At 40.6% G+C, this 27,280-nt stretch overlaps 1 protein-coding gene across 3 annotated transcripts in view; it reads right to left on the bottom strand.

Moving 5' to 3' along the window:
• The window catches only part of TSPAN9 (tetraspanin 9), a 169,854-nt gene that overhangs the window by 94,935 nt on the left and 47,639 nt on the right, over positions 1 to 27,280 (bottom strand). The window lies entirely within an intron of this gene.

Here is a 27,280-nt window from a genome sequence, read left to right as displayed (position 1 = left end):
ACACATTTTGCTTCACGACAGATCTTACCTCTGTTTAATAATCAGGGCATGAAAAACATTCAAAAGCTCATGCTGTACTTCATTAATGTTTGATTACTGAATCACAGAATTCTGTTGCTGAGTGATGCCTTCACATCAAGAAAATAATTTCAGTCCCACGTGTATATGCTCGGGACAAGGCAATAAACATCAATCCTTTGCATTTAAATGGCTCTTCCAAATATTAAGGGTAAACATTTAGGCCACTTTCAGATAGCAGGTATGAAAATCAATGTCATGATTCAATTAATGGGTGTAGCCAAAAAATGGAAAGGAAGAGTATTATTAATATGGTCAAAAAGCACAGGCTGGCTCTCCTACTGAAACTGATTAATTTCATTCCCTCCTGGGAACAGTCCACCATAGTCCCCAAAGCACACATCCCAGCATCTTCATTTCTTAGTGAATTTCACAAATGATTTAATCTTTTTTCTCATGCTGTAGTTTAATCTCAACAGAACCTCAGTGCCAATTACACCCAGCTACAGTACTCCTTACCCCCTCTGTTTGTTTCTGCCCTCCTCAGCTGTTTTTGCACAACTGGCTTGAGGAATCATGCTGCAAAGCAGCAAAAGCTGACCAGTCTATAAACATATTTATAAACACAGATTTTAAAATAAATAATACAGATATAAAAGGTACAGCAGCTATATAGAAAAAAATGAACATTTCCCCCCCTTTTAGAAATTTCAAATCAATTCTACTTGACATTCCCCTCAGTGAGATTGCTGACCCAGTGAGAGGGAGAGGGATTACAACAGGAAAGAACAGGAAAAAATACTGAAGGCTGAGCAAAAATATCTTAGGCTTTTGTTATATCTCCCATGATTCCTGAAAATGAAATTTGAAACTCTAGGGGTTTTTAAAAAAAGGAAAAATAAAAATTCCAATCACCAAGATACACAAGCCATTTTACACCTTATTATATATTTTATCTTGCAATTTCTATTAGGTAGGATAATGATACTGTCACTATTTTAAATATGGAGAACTCGAGGACCAAGATGTTTGCTGAAAATGAATAGGAAACTGCTGGCAGAGAAGCAAACCACATCTGTGCCTCACACATCCTCAGCTAGCTTACTAACCACTGCACCATTCTCAAATTAATTATTTTTCAAATCACGAGTTTTAGTAACACTACCACATGACTTCAGAACAATACTGTGCCCTGCAGAGAGATGTACAAATCCATATGCTACCAAGTGTTGAAAGGATATGGTTCTTAAATTCAGTCTTTTATTTCAAATTATATTGACCAGGAACTCAATTTTACAAGCCGTCATCAGGGTATATTAGATAGGCAAAGAACAGAGATTGCTGAGTATAAACTCAGTGACTACATCTTTCCAGTCACTGCTCTGAATCCTGGAAGTCCATGAGAAGGAGATAAGGAACAAAAGTTGAAAATAATAGCTTACAACTGATATAAAGCTGCATACAGCCAAAGCTCAGATTAAAATAAACAACAAACCAACACTGATCATGGAATAAGCTTAAAGGGAAAAGGATGTCCAAAAGAATAGAACTGACATTAGGATCACATGGGAGACAAAACCATGGGGTTCTCAGGTCTTCCATGCTCTTGGTTCCATACCAAAAAAGTTTATAGACCCCAGCTAGTAAAAATTCCTGGAGTTCTGAGGTCTTCCACTGCTGCAGAATTTATAACCAAAAACCTGGATGCTCTGACAGTTGTAATGCACATCCTGGGGCCAAGCTCCAGCTTGGATGTTGTAAGTCTAAAGTATTCTGTTGATCATGGGATTGGACAAAAACAAGGTAGATTCCAAGGATAACTTTGTGTGGTAGACAAGTTTTAAAATCTGCCTGTGTTTTTTGGAACCAAATAGCCCAAGCCATATTTAAGCTTTGACACATTTTCATTTTCCACTAAGAAAAGTATTCCATTAGAAATAGACAGAACTACTGTAACTTCAGCTTTGGAGTCTCCAATCACTGATCATAGCTTCACACATTATTTAGAGCCTATATGAACAGCTTGTTTGATACAAATGCTAATAAAGAATCACTACCAAGTGTTCAGAGAAGAGTGGAATGCACTCTTGGTTTCCCTACTAGCATGAGGAGCAGTCATTTCTCCCATGGTCAGAAAACCACCATTTCCTTTGGCGCTTAGTGGATGGACAGCTGATGGAGGGAGAGATTGCATTCATTAAGAAACAAGCTTACTCACAGCTGGTGCCTGTGACCTGACCAGCAAACAATCCCAATGTTTTGTGAGAGGCAACAACCTCATGCCCTTCTCTCTTCATACTCTAGCACAAACAAAAGCATCCAAAAGGCATCACCTGATCATCAATTCTTCCTGCAGAAGAAAGTCAGCTCCAGAGGCCAGGTAAAAGGATCTGGGAGAGGTAGATATGCATACAGCATAAGCTGGAAGGAAAATCAGGATGCTCAGATGGATTTTCAGAGGCTGAACTCCATGTTCTGGGACTCCACCTAGTATTGGCATGGCTGAAGAAAAAGGAGGCCTTGCAGAGGGACAGGAGTGAGACAGCACTCCAGGATGCAAGAACTGTGTGAAAGAACACCACTGAGGAGGCACTGAGTTTGAGTTCTGTGGGTAAAGAATCTTTTCTCACAGATACAAGAATTGAGTGTCTAGGCACCTCAATCCAACACCCACCTCCATTAGTCCTGAATTCACCAACAGAAATTATACTTCTTGACATTGTTACTGGAAAGGAAACGAATTAATCTGTTTCTATGACAAAAAACAAGAGCACAGCAGCTCATGGCTGCCTCTCATGAGTAACACTCCTTGCCTTCCCAGAGTAAAGAGGTAAAAAAGGTAGAATCTCTTTGAATGGCCTAAATTAATACTCACTAGTTTATATTAATATATCCCAATGAGACAAGTTTATCCTTCTAATATGGTGTCCTCACTGACTGGATGACCAAGAAAACAAGATCCTGTTGTAAAACCTTCCACTATGCCAAATATTCAGTGTTATTTGGTCCCTGGGATTTCCACTAAAAATCATTTACTGGTAATAATGTGCATGTGGCGGAGACTTCTCATTTAGGCTTTCACACCAGGGAGAGAATGAGATTCTGTATCCAAATTGTATAGAGGAATTAGCTATAAATCATGTCAGGAACCTTAACCCACTGTGGTCAATTACAGGTGATGAGGTGATATGCTAATGCACAGGAGATGTGGGGCATGCAGATTAAAATGCAATATGAGGTCCAAAAGCAAAGAAATGTTGATTATGTCACACCTTCAGTGTGTTGTCCCAGTTGTCCCTTGGGGGCCCTCAGATTGAGCAAAAAGGTTGTCTGAGTTTCCAAAGTGACAGAAAAACAGAAGAGAAAATGGAAATCCTGCTACCAACATTTAAGCTTTTAAATCAAAACATTCACACACTACACAGGGATCTTTTGGGGTTTGGTTTTCACTTCACAAACATCATGAAATATGTTAGATCTGAAAGAAGCACTGTAAATATTATGTTAGAATACAATTCACCAAGGTTAGTTTCACCTTTAAGCGCTAAAATCCAGGGAGTCTATTTATTGTTTGTTTCTAAGAATCCTGGAAGTCAGAGTCTTCTTGGGCTTGGCAGTGTACATATGTAGAGCAAGTCAACCCATACCACAGTCAGTCTAATATCCAAACAAAAAAACAGACATTAACAGCTGGCTCTGGGGAAAAAAACAAAAAAACAAACTAGGCTTTTTTCCTGAAGTCCCAAAACTACCTGACCAATTCTCCCTTTAGCGGGTGAGAGAAAATAGGCAGTATGAGGGCAAAAAGAAGAGCATGTGCGCAAGCAGACAGGCCTATCCTACCAGGGAGCAGATCTTAATAGATGTTTTGGAACAGTTTATGACTTTTAGCTTAAGAATCTGTATATCCCTTTTAACTACAGGGTGTTCATCTCATCTTCCATAACAATGAATACATTTTTTCATCTCCATCAACAGTTAATCCTTAATTCTGATGAGAACTTAACCTCAATATTTTAGGGCAGTGTGTTCCACAGATATGCATCATGTTAAAAAAACCCAGCAACTTCCTCTTATTCACTATCATAATTAAGCTTTCCAGCTCTATCCTGTGTCTGGATATTCAACCTCATCCCATAATTCATTAGTTTGTAATCCTCTATAACATCCTATGTTATTGTCCTTCATTAAACTAAGCACTTTTCATCATGTCATGTTATTGAGAATTCTCTGACTCCCAATAATTTCAGTTAACCATCTTAGGGCTTCTTTCTAATTGAGCTATGTTTCTACCATAATCTTTTGCAATCTGCTGATGAAAAGATCTCTTTTTTAAAGGACAAGAGTTAATGTCCAGATTCAAAATAAATTTAATAAATTCTGCTTCTGTCAACATCTTATCTTTATGAAAGTGAAGTTACTCAGATTCAATAGACATTTTTCCATCATCCCCATTCTGCTGTTCTATTTCAGATTCAAAATTTGGTTCTGAAAATGTTGAACTTTTCAGAGCTTAACAGGAAAACCCTTGTAGTTTAAATTTGTATCTTACCTGTATGAAGAATGGGAGTTTTTTTCACTATGGCGACATTAGTCTAATACTGATTCCTTGTAAAGTCACCAGGAAGACCACCCTCAAGAGGGAGACTCCTTACAAAGATGCTGATAATCCAAATCAACTCTTGGCCATCCATTAATGTGTGGTACAAACTGCTGTCTCCATCCAGTACACACATAAAAAAAAAAAAAAGTGTGTGCAGGGAAATGTTTTTTACTTTGCATACAGAGAAAACAAGAGTGAGGGACCAGAAAGCTGCCAGCCAGAGGCAGTAAGGCAGCAGCATCACATCCCTGACACCACTGTGTGTGGTAAGATCACAAAACAGATCTCCAAAACCATGCTTTAAAAATTAAAGACCAAAAAAAGAATACAGGGGCGAGGAACTGAGAAGGATTCTTCTTATTTAACACCTGTTTTTTGCAGAGGTAAAGTACATGATCTGAGTGTTCTCCTCCACTCCCACTTTAAATGACAGTTTAGGTTTTTACATCTCCTCTATTGACTACAGATTAAAGAAAGCTAGCAAATAGCCAAAGGTTTTTGCCTATCACGAGAGATGATATCCCTTCTTCCTCTTGGATGGTGCAGCAGGATTTCATTAATACAATAACTCTTCTAACTGCGTCCAATGTGTACAAGTCTCTTGAACAAAATCAGGTGGATTTTCTCTAACATCTGTTCCAAAGAGGCTATCTTTCACTAGCAGCCTGCTGTTTTGAATTAACTGACAGCTGGTGTCTATGTATTAGCAGAACTATTAAACTTAAAAAACAACAAATTGAAAAAACCCTCATACAAATGGCTGCATGTGAAGAAAGAACCAAGAGAATGATGTAAGCATTCCTTTTTGAAAGGCAGCACACATCTCTGAAACCTGCTCAGTTATGCCATGAAGGAACATTTCTAAGCACATTCCTTTCACAATTGAATGAATTCCTTCATTGCTAAAATATTCATTTTTTGGCACTTAAACACAAACAGGTGTCATTCCATGAATGGGGACATTTAAAACCACTGTGTCAGGGCTGGCAGAGACCCAGATGTCTTGAATGGACAGCTACTCATCACCAGCCCCAGCCTCCAACCTCAGACTCACTGGAAGTGGCAGACTGAATGCCTTACTGCAGCATCATCACCTCACATGTCTGTGAGTTATCAAAAGGCTGTCTTCCAGCAGCATTTCCAAGCAAAACCTAATTCCAAGTCCCACCTTCAGGTCAAAGAGGGACAGCTTTCAGAGAGGAGTCACACCACCAAATGAATTAAGCATTCAGTGGCCAGTGAATTAAGCCAGTGGCCTCACAGATGAAGCTGGCATCGAAGAGGGCTGACTTCATGTACCAGGCTCCCCTCTGCTGGTCCCCCAGTGTGACTCTGGGCAGAAATGTCTGGAAACAAGGGTGGAGTCTAGTCTCTACAGCCATTCAGTCCCCAGTTACTCCTGGCCCTCCCTGAGCACAGTCCATCAACTATGACACCAAGCTACATAGCCTAACAATTCCGATCACATAGTTCCTTTTCTCTTTGAAGGCAGATGTTTCTGAATTCATAAGAAACAGTTTTTGAGTAATTCAAGGTAACTGGATCATACCTTCACTGCCATTAACAGCACTTCTCAAAGCACTGATCAAAGCACTGCAGAACAGCCACATTCCATCCTGCTGATTTGGGCTGGGTTCATTTCTATGGCTTTCAACAAACTTCCACAACACCCAGCCTGAGCAAAAGTCACAGTCTCCTTCCTGTCTTGAAGCTCTTAAAATTTATAAAAATAATAATGTTTTACCATCTGCATCTGCCCTTGCAATAAGCTTATTTATCTTCACAATAAAGTTTCTAGCACGTTGTATGGCAACACTGTAGGATGTGGTCAACCTCAACATTTAAAATAGGATGTGCCTGTAACGTAGCAGTCATGCAATTAATGCTTTTTTCTTTGCCAACAACAGTCAGATTTAAATCCCAAGAGGAGGCAGATATTTTAGCCACCCTACTCATCTCACAAGAACGAGGCTAAATGGTTCTCATCTATTCTGCATGAGATACAAGAAAGGGTGTAATAATGAAAACAAGGTAACCCTCTTACTATAATCCAGCAGGTTTATGTAACGCTGCTGCTGTTCATGAGCTTTGTGATTGGTGTCACCTCTTGTTATAAGGGTGTGAGAGATTTAAAATGACAAAGGAGGAAAAGAAAGAAAAGGTGGGGAAAACCAGTTTGACATGACCCTGCCTGTCAGGTCACAAAAAGCCATCCAGCAGTTCAATTCCCTGACTTACAGTAGGAGCTACTTAACTTTTCACAGTATATTCATTAAAAAGCTTTTGTAAAGGCAGACATATAACGGGAAAACATCATTTTTATGACCTTATCTCCATTATGGAGGACTCATTTACACTTGGAGAGAATGCTGTGTGCTAGCTGCAATACCAGGCATTCAGAGCCTAATATGGGGTGTAAAGAATGGATGCATGTTTGACTCTTTCCCAAAAGCCAAGCCCACATTCACTTCATTTTGAAAAAGTTTAATGGTACCATCCATGTCTCTTACAGATGAGAAAACCAACATAGATACCCTTGATCAGCAGTCAGAAACTAAGAATGTTCCAGAAATTCCTCATAGAGACAAGTGAAAGACAACAACACCAAAAAAAATAGGCATCTTTTGTAGGGGAACACCATTTGTGTCATTCAGTCTGCTCTGATCTATTTAGGTGTGTCACAAGTATGCAGCAGCTATTGTATGAATTATCAATTGGCCTTCAGAAGCTGTACTTCATAAATTCATCACAGGCAGATATTTTCCATTTACAAATTAATTGGGATGCTGGCATTTTATTTCAGAAGCAACCAACATGATGTTTCACACTCTGCTCTACAGACTGGTTCAGGGGAATCTATCAAAAATACACAGCCATAAACGCTTAGCAAATGGTGTGCATCCAGATGGGGTTTTAAACAACATGAATGAAACTAAAGGTTTGCAAAATGCAGTATCATTTTAGGGTAGACAGTGATAGTTTGGGTCCAAACATGCCTTGCAGGAGTCAAATTTGATGCACATAGCAAGAATATGTGTATGATCTTTCTCTCTTCTCTCCTAAATGTCCAAATCTAGAGTAATTTTAAATCTAAACTAATTTACTGAAAAGGCTTTCCAGATTTCTTCCCTTCAGGAAAGCAAGCTAATAATCTGCAATAATACAATCCATTGGTAATGTTTTGTTTGCTTTTGTTATTAACTCTACAATCATCATGTTTACAAAACAGATACATGCAGGTGTGGACATCAGTGCCCCCAAAATTAAAAACTCCCTGGATTTTATCCAGCTGATGGGTTTTCCTCCTGTGTTATTTTTCTCATATACTGATTTCTTATGTTGCACTTGTCCATTTCCAGCGAAACATTTGCTCAGAAGTAACAGAAATTCTCTCAAGCCACCCAGACACTTTTCAGAAGAGTTTTATGAACTCATCATCTCATCCCATATCTGAAACACAACTTTTCTAAATTGAGCATATCTCACTCCTCTCCTCCCCCACTTCTGTGCCAATGGTTTCATTACAGGCCTGTCGTGTATTATACTTTGGGTTTCTATTCCAACAGCATGGAAGATGTTATATTAAACGTTTATCAGTAATGGGGTTCCTCCCTTCTACAAGCTGAAGCAAAGTAATTTGGTAGATACAATGAAGAAAAGATTTTGTAGGTTTGTCACTTCCAGAAGAAACACAGTACTTGAAATACACAAGATTCCAACTAAACCTGACTGCATAAACTGCACTCTGAAATCCCATGTTTCTAGTATTCCAAGGATTGCTAAATTAAGTTGTCTCAGTTCCCTGTGTTTTTTACTTTTAAATCAACATAAATGCTTTCTGCCTGTCCTAGGGTGAGGTTATGATGCTTGTATCCCCAGTCACGTGCTCTGTTAGTGCTGGATATTATGTACTGTGCCTTCAAGCCTGGCTCTGAAGAGCAAGGTTTGTTTTGGTTTGTTATCAGCCTGCTCGCCCACGGCTGGCAGGACAGAGAGACGGGACAGTACATAGTGCGGCTTTTGCTTTTTGCTTGGCTTTTTGCTGCTTTGCTTTGCTCTTGCTCCTGCTTCGCTCCTCCTTTGCTCCCGCTCTGCTTTTGCTTTTTTTGCTTCTGTTAGTTAGTTTAGCTAAGTGGTCCAGATTTTTCCCTTCCCTTTTTGGAATCATTCAAACCTGCTCCGGACTGGGACCTGGGAAACACCAAGAGTTTACATCTGGTGGCTGCAGCAGCTATCCCCAGCGCCGGAGGGAGCAACAACAGAGCGACCACTCCCAGGAAAGACTTTCTGAATTTGTCATCCTTTTCAGATTGGTGAAAATGTTGTCATCTCATAATGTTCATTTTGTGTGCTGGCAGTGTTTTGCTTGTTAAATAAACTGGTTCTTTCCACTTCTCTCCGAGGAATCCTTCCCAAACCAGTGGGGCGAAGGGGCTGTGTGTGGGTTTGCTTTCTGGGGGGACCCCTTTTGGAGGTTTTCTCCCAGATTTGCCCTAATCCAGGACACTGCCCCATACACTGAAAAGTTTTGGAAACTGTAATATGGTAAGTTTAAAAAAAAAAAAAAAAAAAGAGAGAAGAAAAATTTTTTTCTCACTCCCTGAGAGGGGCACCACCGGAAATGAGGTTGAAAGGAAACAAAAAGCAACAAAACCTTAATCAACAGAGTCAAGCCTTATGGATCTCTGAACATACAAAGGGAACAGAGCTGATTAGTTGCAAAGCGCAGTTTCTCTTTACAGGTAATATTTTTCCAAGCAGAATGATGCTTTGCACCTGTCCTGTAATTAGATGCCAGGTTTGCGTATTACACTGAAAGAAAAAAAAGACAAAGAAAGGGTCTTGATCAAAGTTCAGTGCCTCCCAAAGAGCGCCTATAGCTGTTCTATAGCACTTTTAGCTCCATTTATACAGGTATCTCACTTTTGCCCCTACCTACTCCATCTGCTGTGTTTGGGTCTATCAAATATCAATGATATCTGAGTCTGAAAGACTACACCAATACCAAGCTGTAGGCAGGAAGCGGGGAGTGGGGAATAATGAATTCTTCCCTAAAAATTGCTCCCTAACAAATTTTTCCCAGGCACTAGAGACTTCAAAATGTCTATCATATAACTGTCTTCATGCATATTAAGAATCCTTCTTTTTTTTTAATATAAAGAACAAATGCTCAGAAGCCAAATAATCTGAAACAGATTTCTACAGATTTTCTCTCAAGCGCTGAAAAGAAAACCCTCAGACTACTGAAGGCCTGACATGGTAGACTGCTACAAAGCTCTGTCAACCAGATTCCCTCTCAGATTTCACAGCCTGGTCACCAATAGCTCTTATGCATCATCTGTAAACCACATTTTTAAAGCAACCGGGGACCCTTTGAAATGATAAAATAGATACACATTTTTGACACACATTTCTCAATACTGTGAAAAGTTAAAGCATTGACTTCTATTATAGAAGAGAAAAGGTACGTGCTTAGGGACAGAATTCCAAATTAAGATAACCTCAAGAGATGCTGTATGCTGTTTTGAAATAAAACTTCCACCTCATAAAATGTTAATATTAAGGCTTTAGGCAGACACTAAGGTCAGGACAGATGTGCTGCCTAACATGTACAACACTCTCACTTTCCAGAAGGCCAATAAATGCCTCTCAGTAACTAAAAAGCAGTTACAGAAGATGGTGGTACTTTGTTCACAAATATGCACGTTGGCAAGTCAAGCAATAGAAAGAGGTTGCTCAGGAGAGAAGTTGACCTGGATATAAGTGAAAAAAAAAAAAATCAGTGGGAGAGCAATTAAGAGCAATTAAACACTGGAACAGACTGCTTAGAGAGATGTTAGACTCTCTCTTACTGGAAATATTCAAGGCTCAGCTTCACAGGGGCCTGCATAACCTGAACTAGGGCCCTGCTTTCAATAGAAGGTTGCACCACGTGCTCTCGAGCATCTCCTTTCATCCTAGACTTTGCTGAGATTCTAACATTTTGTTCTAAGATCCAAAACTCAAACTGTGAAAGACTGACACAACTTCTCGGAGTAGCAGTGGCTTGAACTACAGTTGCAAGCAGTGAAAAACTGGCGAACTGAAATTGCAATCCCACTGATGAGGAGGGGAAAAAAAGAGATGCTTCTTCTCAGTAGCTGTATTTGACAAATTAGGAACACCCTCATCCTATCAACTGAGTATCTGCAGATCATAAAGCTTGTCTGATCTGTGTGACTTAATTTGGTAGTTATCCCTTCAAATCTGTTACTATTGTCTTCTTTTAACAGAGTAATTTCTTCTTTAGCAAATGAAACGACACAACAAGTTCCAGTCTTTCCCATCACCATGCCCTTTTTTTTTTCCCCTACTGAAGTGTGAATTCCATACAAGAGTGCATTTGTCAGAATGAAGGACCTTCCCCAAGGAAAGGAATGTAATTCATTTGCAAAAAGCAAGGATTAGTAATTATTTAAAGGCAATCCATCTGCCCCTAGAGATGCACCGGCTGCACAGATGAAGGGCTGGTTTAATCTCTTCAAGAGTAAATTTCTTAAGATCCCAAATTAAACTATTTACATGGGAGAAGAAAGCTTGATCCCTGAGCACAGAGATGGTGGAGTTTCTTTTGGTATTGCCACTATGTCATGACAGTGGAAAGCTATTTAAAGAGACTGACCTGACAAGCTGGTACAGTTTTAGATGTATCCATCTAAACTAAAAAAAGGCAAAATGGTGCTACATCTGGCCATATACCCCAATAACTGCTTTATTGTTAGAGCTTTTAACAGTTGTGAACAGTCTTGCCATGGAGCTGAATCCCCCTAGATCTTTCATTCTGCATCAGACATACATGGTGCATTATTTTTCTTGGGATTTTGAAGGATTATTAGTCATATTGTCACTAACCTTTTTGAAATGAACTGTTCTAAGGGCAAACATTAGCATATGAAAACACTTCCTTGCAGTGTTTTGCTTCCTTTGCTGTGCTGTATCACAAGGAGCATAATATATGAAGAAGGCAAACAAATATGTTTTGATCTTCGGGTGCTAATAATGCTAAAGAGCTATTTTGATGGAACTGCTGAAAGAGCTAAAATATTTTTAACTTACCTACTTCCAGTACTCATGTAACTATAAAACACAATTAATTTTGATGATGAAGTTAGAGAATCCCAGGTACATACTTCCAAAGTGTTATACATTCCTTTCATTCTTACAGAATCTAAAGGATTTTTATACTCTGACATGATTTCTCTTTTTGAGGCTCATCTGGGTAGCCATGCAGGTTGTCAACAGGATTTCTTCCCAAAGCAAGTGACTATATTCTATGTTAAAGTAGCATTGTCTGCTGTAACTCCAAGGAAAAAAACTTTCTACGTCTGAAATACCCAGGATACCATTCCTATGGATTTAAAAAGTAATAAGCAATTGTACTGCTACTAACAGGATCAGATGTCCTTGAGATTTTTAGAAGTGTTATTTCAGCGTGTCAGTACAGTTAAGTAGACACATAAGGCTGCTACAAGAGTTAAAGGGAATGAACATACAGAAAATTAGATTAATTTTTTTTAAGCTTCAAAAGAAATAGGGACACTGATAAACTTAAGTAATTTAGTGGTCAGTTCTGGTTTATCCTGGAAGCCTCTGTCTCCACACTTAATAAAAAAAAAATTTCCCTCTTAGCTATAAATGAAATTGCAACATGGCAACAGTAACAAATGCTGGCAACTCTTTCTGCCCCAAATCATGTAACTTACTCACACTCCAGATTTCTAAGGAAGATTTATGCATCCAGACTGTCTTCAGTGCAACCTGAGGGAAGGGAGCAGGCAGGGTGCTGTGCAAGCCCTGGAAACCCAAACCAACACCCAGCAGCATGTGTTCACAGTATCAATAGCAGCAAGGCAGAGCAGTGTACGAGGCTGACCTGGAGCGTGCATGAGGGATGGGCACACACACGGCTGGGTTCACATTCTCCACAGCCTCTCACCCTGCACAGCCCTGTCACAGGGGCACAGGGGAGATCCTGCTGACTAGGCAGGGCACAAGGGGGGGAAGGGAGAGGTCTGTAATGAGCTCAACCATCCAAAAGAAAATCAGAACTCATTCACTCTGCTCTTGGCAGAATTTTAAACAGTAACAGACAGAACTGGAGCTGGGCAGTCACACCTTCAGCTCTAACAGTGTGTGGAGTCGCCTCAAGCACACATCATAACAGCAGCAGAAAGTGAATTTCTACACAGTGTACTCTGCGCTTCAAACCCCATGACCTAGGCAAGAGCGATAAAGTGGCCCTGCACAGAGGCAGGAGCAAGGCTGAGCGCTCTGCTCAAAAGGGGTTCTAGGACCACAGCTGCCATTTTCAGCACCACAGACTGGCCTCTTTTCAATACTTCTCTCCCCCTTTGGTTTAGGTTATATACTCCAGATAGCACATCTTCTCCTGATTTAACAGTTCTCCAAGTTTAATCTCATTTTACTTTCTCTTTATATGTCTAAACCCATCGCCCCCTTATTTTTCTGCTCTGAGGCTCACAATTCCCAGTTTGTTTTCAAAGCTCATTAAGAGAATTTTCTCTCTCCCTCTGTCATATCATCAACAGAAATGTTACAAAACTCCAGTATATACATAACCATTGCACTACTGCTGATAATCAGCTCCTGTTTATATTTCACCCAACTTTTTTCTTCCTACCCAAGCGAATTTCAATTAATCTTTGTGTTAGAAAGCAAACATATACCTACTTCCCTCTTGATTCCCTAAAATAATTAATTTTGCAATTCTGTCAAAAAAAGCAATTACATTGTCTGGCAAGATTTATTCTTTATGAACTCATGTTGTTATTGCTTACAATTCTGTCACCCTGCAGACTCTGATTTTGCATCCTCTTTTAATATCAGGCCCATTATTTTACCAGTGGTTATATTTTCAGGACAGTAATTGCTAAGAAAAACCTTGCCTTTCTTTTGAAGGTCAACATTATAGTTTCTAGTCCTCACTCATACTGACATTTCATTTTAGCTACCATCTCACAAAAACAGTAATCACACAATAGTGGCACGAAAGTGAGCAAGAAAGCTCATCCAACACGAACTATTTAAACTGAGGGGTAAGCAAGAGGGAAAACTTAACCTTTTTTGTCATGTACTCCCTTTATCACTCTTTAACATTAAATGAAATTTTAACAGTCAGCCTTCTGCTACAATAAAACATTCAGGGATACTGTTTGGACTTGCAGAATGATGCAGGGTAAAAGGCACCCCTTGAGATCACCTAATCCAACCCCATGGTCAAAGCAGAGCAAGCTTCAAAGCTGTATCATATTACTTAAGACCTTGTCCAGCAGAATTTGGAGAACTTCCAAGTTTGGTGATTCCACAGCTTCCTAGAGCAACCTCTTCCCACAGCACCACCCCCAAGAAAAACTTTTTTCCTCATCTCCATTTGGGACTTACAGAGTCACCAATTGTGACCACTGGCTCTTGTCCTCCCTGAGGATTTCTGAGAAGAACCTGACTGTCTCTAACACACTACCTAAGTAAAGTAAGGTTATGAAAATCAGCCTGTTCTTCCAGCTAAATTAGTCCAGCTACCTACATCTTCTCAACAGGATGTGCTCCAGACCCTTCGGAATCTCCTTGTGGCGCTTCACTGCATTTGCTTGTCAGCACCAACCTGGTACTGGGAAGACCAGCCCTGGGTACAGCCTGCTGTGGCCTCATGAGCACTGAGCAACAGGAAACAGATAATCTCTTCGTCATTGCTACTGTAAGGCATCTGACTGCATTGTCTCAATCTCAGTTTTACAGGTTTTCTTGCAGTGGTAACTTTTAATATTGACTGTCCTTGCATTCTATGCAGAGGATTTCTAATCACACTGAAAAATCCAACTTTTGAATTGATGCATTCAGTGAAGCTGATCTTTAATAAACCAAACAACAGAATTTGCACTTGATCTCTACAAGCCTGTGTGTGCTTTTAACCAGTTTTCTACCATCAACCAAACAACTGAGCAGAGTGAAAAGCAGCTTGATAAAGTGGGTAGCACATAGAGAAGAAGACATTTGACCATAGTCTTGTATTTGTACCCCAGTGCTAGAGAAGCAAAGACAGGGCTGTTGAGACAGGATCATCAGCACCCAGTGAGGATAAGCTGACTTGCAAGTCTCAAAGGTGGAAACACCTGCCAAGGAGAGTGACAGAAAGAAGGACTGCAACAAACAGGCCAGGTAAAGGAAGATAAATAGGAATTCAGATCTGGAATTTCCTAGGAATGCAAATACCTGCAACAGGACAAAAAACAGCTGTTTGTAGGATTTTTAATGTACAAACAGTGTTTCTATGCCTGAAGGAAAGCAGCACAAGAGGTAGAAAAGGGCAGTTGTAGCAGTTCAGAAGGTTCAAATTTTACTAAGCTAGGAAGTGGTAAAAATACACAACACTGGAAGATCTTCTCATATGTATCCTTAAAGCCCAGCAAGATCAAGCTTTACCTTGGCTGAACTTTTAAACATTTTCTGTGCTGCTGTTCATATTAGATTGGGAAGGAGATTTCTCAATACTGGGCATATCACAGGGACCACGGAAGGTAGAGAAGACAAATGAGTGAAGACAGTCTGTGTTTTCTGGTTTTTTATGCTCTTTCACAAACCACGAAAAAACAAGGTTAATGCTCTCCTGGTACACAGCACAGACCAATGGCTCCAGTGGCAACAAAAAAAAATAAATAAAGGGGCAGTGCTGGGTAGGAAGACCAAAAAGGGACACATGCATTGTACAGATCTTTTTCTTTTCAATTTCAGTCCAAGGATTTGTCTTAAGATGTCCGTGCCAGCCTCTGCTTTCCATTCTGCTTTAATAGTGATGTCCTGATGAACACAGAATAGTTCTGTTCTAGTTTAGGAGTAACACAGACCAATTTTACTCTCAGGATATTTACACCATTCATCTAGTGGCTTAATAGAGAAGCTGAAAAAACAAACAGTAAGAAAATAGGATGGCTTAAAACAATGTCTCTTTGCAAACATCTGAGGGCTATTATGAAACAAAGGTTTATATGCTACACATATTACAAGTTAAAGAAGTTCCTCTCTTGCAAAAGGCCAGCTGGTTGGAACAGTGTCTTGGGAAGCTGGGCAGAATACTGGTTCTGGCTCCAGGAGAAACAGACATACAGAGTCTGACATCTGAGAGATGAGTTCTTTGAGACCAAGAAGCAAAGAAAGTAGTACCTAGCCCTGTGACTATCTCACAAAAAAAAGTATAACCTAGTGTAGTTTTGATTTTCTTCACTTCTGGTACTACCAAAGTTCCTGGAAAAGGAGGCACCAAGGAACATCTGCAAATACTTCAAAAGTATTTCCAGCATGGTTACACAATACAAGAAGTGCACTTCTATGGTCAACGACACACCAGAGTTTTTATTTTGGAAAAAATGTGCAAGGAGGGCTTCTGTGCCAAATTTCACAGAATGTCATCCATTGTTTTACATTCCATCTTCACAGTTCAGGATCACGAGGTGAGTCACAATGTAAGTGGATGACACAAAATCCACTAGAAGTTATTTTTAGATAAATACACTTTTATCACTTTTCAGCATTTGTAACGGCATTCTGCACGCTCAGCAGAACCAGCTGTGTACTTCTCTGCAGCCTGCATTCATAATCAGATTAGCCAAGCCATTTTATAAGGATGGAGTTCAGGCATCCACCCTAGAATTCAGGCACCCTGTGTCCTGGTAAAGTTTAGTGGAGAGAGACCAAAGCTCTTATTCAATAGCAAGATGGAGAAAGGCCAATGAGAAGTGCCAAAAGAAGACTAAGACATGTAAGTGCAAGCCTAGTCCCAGTTGCTAGCAATGGCAAACCTCTAAGAATATTGTGTTAATACTCATTTGTGTAAAAGACACCAAACTATTTGTGAACTTCTTTGTTCTCAAATGTCCACCAAAAAACCCCATACACACCAAACCAACCCCATTTTCACCCCTCCTCCCCTCAACAATATTTAAATTTTAGATTTCCAGCTGTAAAGCTAGAAAGAGTAACAAGAACTTGCTAAGAGCTGCCAAATCTGATAGCCCCACTAAGCAAGGCAATACAGGTTCATGTCCCCACATCCAGCCATGCACATATTTCAAAGGCACATACACAGTTACACAGAATATCATGGAATCACAGAAACACTGAGGTTGAAAACAACCCTGGAGATCATCGAGTCCAACCATTAATCTGCCACTGCCAAGTCCACCACTAAACCACGTCCCTAAGTTCCACATCTACATATCTTTTAATTACCTCCAGGGATGGTGACTCAACCACTTTCCTGGGTAGCCTGTTCCCAGGCTGGACAACCCTTTCAGTGAAGAAATTAATCCTAAAATTCAATTTAAACGTCCTGCAGGCACAACTTCACATAGATATAGACAATAGGCTTGATCCTGTGCTGCTCACTGGCTGATTAGGAAGAAAGCTCATCAGAATTAAATATGTACTGTTTGCACACATACATAACATAGATCCCTCCAACTGCTGGCCTCAGATGCTTGGTCTCTCCAGTACCAAGGCCATGGTCTCCGCTGTTGCTGACACAGGTGATAACCTATAAGGCCTGCAAAATCCCTCCTGTGGTTAGTGTTGTGATCCCTGGCCATGGCTGTACTTGATGGCACTTAGCCTAAATGTATCCACAGGGAAAAGGAAGCACCTCACCCACAGGAACAATCAGAACTAGAATAAGAATATAAGATGAACTGTAGTGATTAGACATAGGGCATGGCCAGGGAATAGAGTGGAGTGGAACAGAACAAAACGAACAGGATAGGATAGGATAGGATAGGATAGGATAGGATAGGATAGGATAGGATAGGATAGGATAGGATAGGATAATAGAATATAATAGAATGGAATGGAATGGAATGGAATGGAATGGAATGGAATGGAATGGAATGGAATGGAATGGAATGGAATGGAATAGAATAGAATAGAATAGAATAGAATAGAATAGAATAGAATAGAATAGAATAGAATAGAATAGAATAGAATAGAATAGAATAGAATAGAATAGAATAGAATAGAATAGAATATTTCAGTCACAAGGGACCTTTGGCAATCACCTAATCCAACTGCCTGACCTCTTCAAGGGTGACTGAAAGTTGAAGCATGCTATTAAGCTCATGGTCCAAATGCCCTTTAAACACTGAGAGACTTAGGACATCAACTCCCTCTCTAGGAAGCCTGTTCCAGTGTCTGACCACCCACCTAGGGAAGAAATGCTTCCTGATGTCAAGTCTAAATGTCCCCTAATGCAGCTTTGAAACATTCCCCCTTGTACTATTACAGGATGCCAGGGAGAAGGGATCAGCACTTCCCTCTCCAATTCCCCTCCTCAGGAAGCTGCAGAGTAAGGAGGTCACCCCTCAGCCTCTCTTTTCTCCAAACTGGACAAACCCAGAGTCCTCAGCCACTCCTCCCAAGACGCACCTTCCAGCTTTGTTTCCCTCCTCTGCATAGATTCAGAGAATTTCCCACCCCTCTGAAGTGGTGGTGCCCAGAGCTGCTCCCAGCACTCCGGGTGAGGCGGGACCGGCGCTGAGCACAGGGGATGATCCCCGCTCTGCCCGGCTGTGCTCTGTGTTTGATGCCCCCAGGACACGGTTCCTGCCCACTGGGCTCAGGGCACGCCCTGCTGACTCTCACTGAGCTGCTGCTGCCCCCAGCACCCCCAGGGCCCTCCTGTCACACTCCTGTGTGACACTCCTGTCACAGTTTGTACTTGTGCCTGCTCTTACTCCATCCCAGGTGCAGGATCTGGCACTTGTTACTGAGAAATTTCATGCCAGGGATGATTGCAAATGAACTGGCCAGCCTCTCATGTTGACTCATCTTGAAAAGGTTTTACACCCACACCATTGGCTGAACCCTCTCCTGTGATAGCCTGGGGAGAAGTCAGGTCAGGGTGTTCCCTCTGCAGTACTTTTGGTTGGTTGGGTTCTCTCACCTTTTGCACCTTTTATCACATAACTCAACAGTATCCTCTGAATGAATGAATCCAAGGCTGCACTGTACTTAACCACCGCACTTATTTCTCCCACAGAATCAATCAAGAGAAACAGGGGTGGGGCATGCAGGTAATTATGAACATCTTGCAACTTGATAAAAACAATCTAAGTCTTTTGTTAAACACAGACTTTAAAATTTAGAACTTGCTCGTAAAAATTCATATCCCATCCTGCACTGAAATTATGGTGTGTATATATATATATACACACACATATAACATATAAATGAATAACATTAGATATGAATGAAAGTATTTTGCTGCCTGATACAAGCTGGAACACTAAAGAAATAAATGTACAACCCCAGAGTTATTTTTATCCATGATTGCTCCTTATGAGATACATTTTGGAACTATGTACTCTTCAGTGAGGCACTGCCTTATCAACACACTTTCCTATGCTTTTAGAAGGACTTGCTACAAAGTTTCAAAGACCAAGTCAAATCAAGTATTTTCAATTCCTCCCTTCCTGTTGGGGCTTTTGTTTGGTGATGGGGGTTGCACTTCATATTATCACAAAATGGTTTGGGTTGGAAGAGACCTTAAAGATCATCTAGTTTCTCCCCCATGTCATTGACAGGAACACCTTGCACTGGACCAGGTTGCTCAGAGCACCATCCAACCTGAACAATCCTGGAACAATTCCAGGGATGGGGCATCCTTGGCTTCTCTGGGCAACCTGCTCCAGTGCCTCATCATCCTCACAGTAAAAACTATCTTCTTTATATCTAATCTAAACCTAACCCCCTGTAGCATGTTGGAAAAGAAAGAGAGAGGGGGAAGTGACCTCCTACATATTAAGAACAACATGAAAGAGAATTGGGTTTGCCTTGCAAGAGAAAAGACCTAAGGCAAAGGAAGAACCACTCTGGAGATCAGCAACAAATACTATGAACTGCAGAGCAAAGAAACTGGAGGAGACCTAGCACAGGGAGCCACATTCAAGAACAAGAAACACTGGGACTGAGTGAAGTATAGATTGTGGCTGGAGGATGAGCATTTCTCAACATAATCGGGGTAGACTGCAGAAAACTCCAGAATCTTATTTTAAGATACCACTCTGTCTGTACCAGCTTTCAAGCAAAGAGGACCCACACACAAAGCCTATGGAGAACAACGTGTCTCTGTGCTGCCCTATACATAGCTATTTATTCAACATCTTATGCCTGCAGTCTCTTTCTAGGTTGCAGTGTTTTGGCAACTTAAAGCCATTGTAAATCCAAAGTCCTGAGTTCCTCTGGTCTCCTCACTCCCTGCAGCATCCTACCCTTCCCAGGTGTTGGTATTCATATCTATTCAATGAGACCTTTCAAGAATCTGAGTAGACCACAAACTATCCCTGTGAAAAAAAAGTACCAGGGCAGCTCCAGAAGGTACTAGCACATAGAGGAAAGCATGTTCAGGGGAAAATGGCCATATCACAGCAATCCCAATTTGAGGTCAGTTTCAAAAGCTGTGCAACCACAACCTAAATGTGTCCATTCTGGAATATGCACCTCCTGGATATTTTTGTGTAGCACGACACTGCCTATTAGCCCGCCCATTTCATGGGTGGCAAAGAGATGTCAAGTAAATTGCCAGAGCTCTCACAGGAAACTTTGGCAGGAGCAGGAAGCTGAATTTAGGTTTGTCATGTTTCAAGGGGAGCCTCATCCAACAACTGGACTCTGTCACTTGAAGCTGCCCCTGCAGCAAAGAGCTGGAATGCTAAGAGACAAAGGAAGTGCTATTTTAAAGACTGGAAGCAGATACCCATACGAGAAAAGTGACTTTCCCAAAGTCAGTTGTAGCTGTTGACAGAACCACAGGCAAAAATTAATTCAGAACCACAGAAATTTGTGTTTACGAGGCAGTCCTTGCCTAATATATAGACTCCTGAAATTGAGAGCAACCTTTTATCAAAAAAAATAACCCTTTAAGGGTTTTTTTGTTTTTTTTTTTTTTTTTGGTTGGGTTTGTTTTGGGTTTTTTTCTGTTTGTTTGGGGTTTTTTTAAGAGAAGGAAAACAACAGTTCACCAGACAACTGATGATTATTAGAACATGTTCTGAGCAGTATTTCAGTTTTGCTGCTCAGGCCTTGAGAAGACATCTTTTGGCAAAATCAGAAGCAGATCTTGCTGAAAAATTTCCTATTAAAGGTATAGGGGAGAATAAAGTGCCTATAAGCGCTTGTGCATTAAGTCACTCTCATAAGGTATTTGGCATTTTCTATATCTGTATCTAACAAGAAAAAGAAGGGTTCTGTTATTTAGTTTAAATAAAAATAATAATACAGTGAAGTTATCTCACAACCAACAGACGCTCTGAACTTCTACCTCTTAGAACCCTAACAGCTTTTCCATTCTCCCCGCCACCTTTCTCAGCTTCTGATGATTCCCGTGCTGCTCCATCTATGGTAGTGGAGACAGTGCTTCACCAGAGGCCTTAGATGCTAAAGGGAAGCAGGTTATGCAAAAAGTATCTATTTCCAGCACAGGAATGCGGCCTGTAACTATCCCATGACAGGGAGCTCAGCTCAAATAGAAAGTGTAAGCCCAAGCATATCAAAGCACCAGGAGCACTGCATCCTGAGATAGCAGTGGGAAACCGGGGCACTGGGGGCGGGGAGGAAGGGGACAGAATGAACAAGCACTTTAGCCAAAAAGAGGAAAGGAAACACTAAGGCAGGTCCTGAAATTTTATAAGGGAGTCCAGAAGGCACCTCACAGCCTTAGAGTGAAAGGCACAGCATATAAAATATCAGAAAAAAAGGTCACAGAGAAAACCAATTTTTAAAAAATAGCTGCAGTGAATGTCCATTAATTCTTCAAGATAAAAGAGCAAATAGCACTAAAGCTCCTGGTTTAGCCTCAGATTCTTAAGAGATCTCAGAGCTGAACAGCCTTACTTCAGCATGCAAAGGCAATCAGCACTCTACAGCTCTTTCACAAAGAGAACTTATCTCAATACACATTGACAGGAATTACAGATTTTGAGGCAATCACATTTTCAAAAACCTATTCCTATATGTAGTCCTCCTACAAAACTAAAATGAAGCAAACCAAAACTTGCATAGTCAAGTGCAAAAGTGTTTTGAAGGTCACATCCTTGAATGAGTTATGGACATTCAGGCTGTACATGCATCATAGGAACACTGATCTATCTTCAGCACATTTATCCCTCTCTACGGACAACAGAATTGCAGCTTTCCGTTTCCATTTGCAGAAAATGGGAATCATGCTGCCCATGTAAGGACCTGTTGTTCTCATCATTTGAGAGGATCTTTCACATTTGAAGCCTAGAGAGCTCAGCTCTGATCAGAAAAGGATGTTAGAACATTAATGAATAACTTGCACTTTCTTTATATACTCTTGCTCATGTGTGCGCAAGAACACCATGAAAACACCACCATGAAAAATGGGAAATATTTAAGGAAATAATTCACAGTTAGAGGTTGCTTCCTTTATGGAAAGACGTAATCATGTAACACTTAAGAATACAGGTCCTGCAAGGGAGAAGGCCAGAAAAAATATTCTGAATGTCAAACCGGTCAACTCCTGTCTCCTTGAAATCCAAAATGATCCTTGCATTTACCACAGAGGTTTTTTGCAATGCATAGCAAAATTCCTCACATAGTCATGTTCCCACTAATCACATTCCTTGGATTTTAGTTGTTTTTCTTCAGACCAAGATTGCTCTGCAGGCAGAATGGCCATGCACTTAAAATTACAGTGTGACCTGCACCATGAACACAAGGCCATTATTTAACACAGAGTGTACTGAAAAAATATAGGGTCTAAAACTGGGCAGCCAGAAATGAAAAGCTTTCTGAACTTCACTGTGTCCAACTCCCATGCATTATAATTGAAAAACTGCAACCCTTCACTTTCCCTCAACCAGGTGGTCTGAAGAATTAAGTCCTAAAATTTTATGAAGCACTCCAGTATCATCACAGTAATGTCACTGCAGGCTGTCTTCAGAGCAGTGTTTGAACAGAACACATTAATTACAATTGAACAATGAGGAAAAAGCCGAATAGGTGCTCCTTGGCTGTGTAGTGCAGCACACTCCCCTTGAAGACAATGGGATGGCATGTTAGGAATCTGGAAAAGTGGCTTCACACTGAATCAACATAAGGCAATCAACCAGTCATGCACCTTAATCCCATTGTTCCCTTAACTTTCAAGGAATCAGACTCACAGCCAAGCAAAGCTCAACCATTCATTTAGTACACCCACCCCTCCAAAAGCAGTATCAACATATACAGACATCTGCTCAGCAGGAAGCTGTATCCCAGTTCCAGCTCTGCCAGACACTTCATGCCACAGCTGGGAAACAGAAGAGATGGCCTGTAACCGCTTCCCAAGAGACCCACAGAGGGGGAAAAAAATAACTCTCACAGTTCTGTGGGAAATATTTCATGTCTGTCAGTCCTCACAGTAACTGTAGAAATACCTACTCACTGTCCAGGGCTGTGCTCTCACAACGTAAGTAGTTTGCACAATACATGTTCCTAAAAGCCTCCATGGCTGGAGGCTCTGCAGCTTTTTCAGGCAGCCTGTGCCAAGGCTGTCTTATCCCTGGTGTCACAGCAGCCAAGGCAAGCACCCTTTGCTTTTAGCTTCTTGTCAGTGCTAAAATTTGGCAGCCTCAGCATTACTCTTTCTTTCCTGTTTAGTATGTAAACCCAGTACAGTTTATTCTTACTATTTGCTTTTAACACCTTGTTATGTGAAAACAAAATTGTAGTGTTTGTACGAAGTCTATTTGTAATCCATTACAGTCCTCTCTGAAACACAGAGAGTTATTTTTGGGCCACATGAGACCAAAGGAATTCAATCTCCTGGGTCTCTTTTTGCATCAGCATCTCTGCTGACACTGCAAATAGGTACCAGGCAGCAAAACTGCTTTTCTCCTCCACAGTGAGTCTCTACTCTCTAAGTCCTGGTTGGGAGCTCATTTCTCACAGCCCACCAGGAAGTTATCAGCTGGCAACAGCTTTCAGACCTTACCACCTGGGCTGGGTGCAAACAGTGATATGGACATGGAGAAACTGTTATAGATTATCACATACACATCATCTGTCTTTCTGGAACTTTTTCCTTTGAACATCGTGGAAGGATGGGTGTAAGGGGGAAGGTTAAAAGGCAAGCTGAATTGCTTTACAACTTGAAGGGTTTAAGAGCAATTCAGAGCACTACCTTTAAGGTTTTATGTGTGCAACCTTCACTTGATCAGTGATGACTCAAAGAGGCTCTTTCAACCACCATTAATTTAGCATTGCTCATAATCAGCATTACTTCCACATCTATTTTATCACAGGAGACTTCTACTTCAGTACATGGCCAACAAGATCACATGGGATACAGCTGAAGCAAGCTTTAAACACAACAATCTTACCACAAAATATATTAAAATAGGAAAGTTAGTTTATCCTGTAGCACCTCATCTAAATGCCTACCAGACTGCTAGCATGAACAAGGGGTGGAGAGAGGGGGAAGACACTGAGAGAGAGATTCCCTGATGGAGAGACCACCCATTCACTATTCCCTTTCACAGCTGCTCTTGTGCAGAGGTTCCTTAGGTTTATTTCACGATGACAAAGTTTTGGGCTCACTTCAAATTTTTTTTTTCCAGAAGACAGATGGATGATATTTATGTTTTTAGCTACAGCTTCTTACAAAATGATGCAATAAAAATATCCCCAACCATCATTTATATAATGTAAAAATGAAAATTAAGTTCCGCATACAGAAATTGCTCACACTGTTGCTGAAAAAAAACAAAACACGTTGACTCCAAGGATGGGTTATCATGGCAATTGTAACTGAAATGGATCAAAGCTGCTTGTCTTTTATGGTCTTCATTTGCAAAGGACCAAACATAACCAGATTACTGGGATTGCAGTATAGCTCAGTGTAGAAGGACATTAATTTTCTTTGCCTGGAAAAGGCTCTCAGCATTTTTCATGTAATTACACCAAAGATCAAGTCAAGGCTAGGCTCTAGGGCCAAAAGGGAGCAAATGTGAGGAGAAAAGCAGGAATAAACCTTCAGTGGGACTGGAACTTTGGGAAAACAATCCCATCATGTTCAGAATGAGCAACACCACTTTCACCTCCTCTGATGAAAGTTCACACTGCTCAGCTCTATGAAAGCATTTGAAACAGGAGGGAGGAAGGGAATCACAGCAGGATTGAGAGGGACTGTGTATTGCCTCTGATGAATGGCACAATGCCCAGGCAGCTGCTGCACAAATGCCAAAAGTGGGACCTTTGTTGCTTCAACTGGATCCTTCTTGAAGTTTTGAATTACAGGCAGATACCTCACGTTATGGGATTCTGCTGCAGCACAGCAATGCAGAGACTGCTTGCTACACATGTCTTTTCCATTCTGAAACTGAAACCCTAATGGGAAACCAGCCTCTCCAAAAGCCTCACAGAGCAGCTAAAAAGTATATTTCAGCACCTTTACACCAGACCTTGCAGGAATTAACATTATCCTCAATCTTTGTTCATCTTTCAAATGCAAAAGCTGAATGCAGACAGCCACATTTTAAAAATCATAACCAGAAAAAAGCAAAGGTGCGCACAGTAACAAAAGGCAAATGAATTCTTTAAAATTCTGTGAACAACTTGGCAGGTAGTTGCTGCATTTTAAACAACAGCCATGTAATTTTCCACATAGTAGGTAAAAAAAATGAATCACAGAATATCGCAAGTTGGAAGGGACCCATAAGGATCAGCAAGTCCAACACATTGCTCCTCACAGGACTGCCTAAAACTAGACCCTATGACTAAGAGCTTTGGCCAAATGCTCTTTAATTCAGACAGGTCTGATGCTGTGACCATTTCCCTGGGGAGCCTGTTCCTGTGACTGACCACCTTCTCGGTGAAGAACCTGTTCCTAATGTCCAAGTTGAATTTCCGCTGATGTAGCTTAATTCAATTTAATTTCATCTCATTGTGTCCTGTCACTGGTGAGCAGAAAGACAACCAGGATTGTCCCATCCCAGTGGAGAATGTGGCACTTTCCCTTGCTAAATTTCATATGGTTGCTGACTGTCCAGCTCTCCAGATCTCTCTGTAAGGCTTCACTGCCCTTGAGTGAGCCCACAGCTCCTCCTCGTCAATAAACTTTCTCAAGGTACATTTAATTCCAGTGTCCAGATAATTTATGAAGACATTGAAGAGCACTGGCCCTAAAACTGATTCTACTGGTGACTGACTGCCAGGCTGATATAACTCCATTTCCTATAACCCCTTGAGTCCCACCCGACAGCCCTTTGCTCACTCCATGTCCTGTGAACTTGTGTAGATGTATGATGAACAGTTTATGCAGAAAGACACTGTGAGAGACAGTATCTAAGGCTTGGATGGAATTACAAAAAAAGAAAAGTTTCTTTTGGTCAAATAGGTGAGTGAACTTGTCATAAACGGAAGTTAAGCTGGTTAAGCAGGATTTTCCCCATGTGAACCCATGCTGGTTATGAACAATGACTGCTTTGTCTCTCACTGCTTTAAGTAAATCAGACAACCAGATATATCTGCAAGTTCAAGGTATATTTTCACCTCAAATGAAATTACTAAAAATTCCAAGTTATGACAACTTCTAAGATCTAAAACCTGCCACACTATTAAAATTAAAATATTTTAATTAGACATATTCAAGTATTCCAGGTTTTGCTGTAATTTGTAAAATAGAACTGGGAGAGATCACCTTTGACAGCAGCAGGATTTTCTGAGAAGCTGTTCTCACTGCAGCTAAACAACTAGTTCTGTTTCATCACCACCTGTGCTAGTTTTGGCTGGGGTACAGTTAATTTTCTTCACAGTAGCTGGTGTGGGGCTGGTATGGGATTTGTGCTGGAAACAGTGCTGATAACACAGAGGTTTTTGTTGGTTTTTTTTTTTTTTTAATTGCTAAGGAGTGCTTGCACAGCATGAAGGCTCCCTCTGCTCCTCACCCCATTCCAGCAGCAAGGAGGCTGTGGGAGCACAAGAAGTTGGGAGGTGACACAGCCAGGACAGCTGATCCTAACTGATGCAAGGAATCTCCCAGACCATCTGCCTGCCCATGGGAAGTGGTGAATGATTCCTTGTTTCACTTTGATTGAGTGCTCAGATTTTGCTTTCCCTATTAAAGTGTCTTTATCTCAACCCAAGAGTTTTCTGTCTTTTACACTTCCCATTCTCTTCACCATCCCACAGGGAGGAAGCTGCTGTGTGGGACTTAGTTGATGGTTGGGGCTAAACCCCAACACAACTTCACAGGAAGTTGCAGACTAACTAAGAAAAAAAAAAAAAAAAAAAGAAAAAATACCTTGGTTTCTTCCTAAGTAAAAATACCCCAAACCTTGAAACACAGTGATAAGTTCAATTTTTATACTTCAACACAGTGACTAACAAATAAACTTTGATACATAATAGATTCTTTGCCCTAATGCTAATTTTAAATGCAAAGCATGTTTTTATAAACATTATTCTTTAAGCCTCCAGCACAGTTAATGTAGTCTTATATAACCATATAACAAATTTTCACAGTTTTAACTCATTTCCAGATTTCAAACCACAACCAATTTTACATAATCCTAAATTAAATATTACACCAGCTAATAAGTAGTTTTTGAGGTTTTA

This window comes from Passer domesticus, chromosome 2, assembly GCF_036417665.1.
Source record: "Passer domesticus isolate bPasDom1 chromosome 2, bPasDom1.hap1, whole genome shotgun sequence".
NCBI classification, from domain to species: Eukaryota; Metazoa; Chordata; class Aves; order Passeriformes; family Passeridae; genus Passer; species Passer domesticus.
Note: the sequence above shows the minus strand (reverse complement) of the source record. Positions and strands in the feature narration are given on the sequence as shown.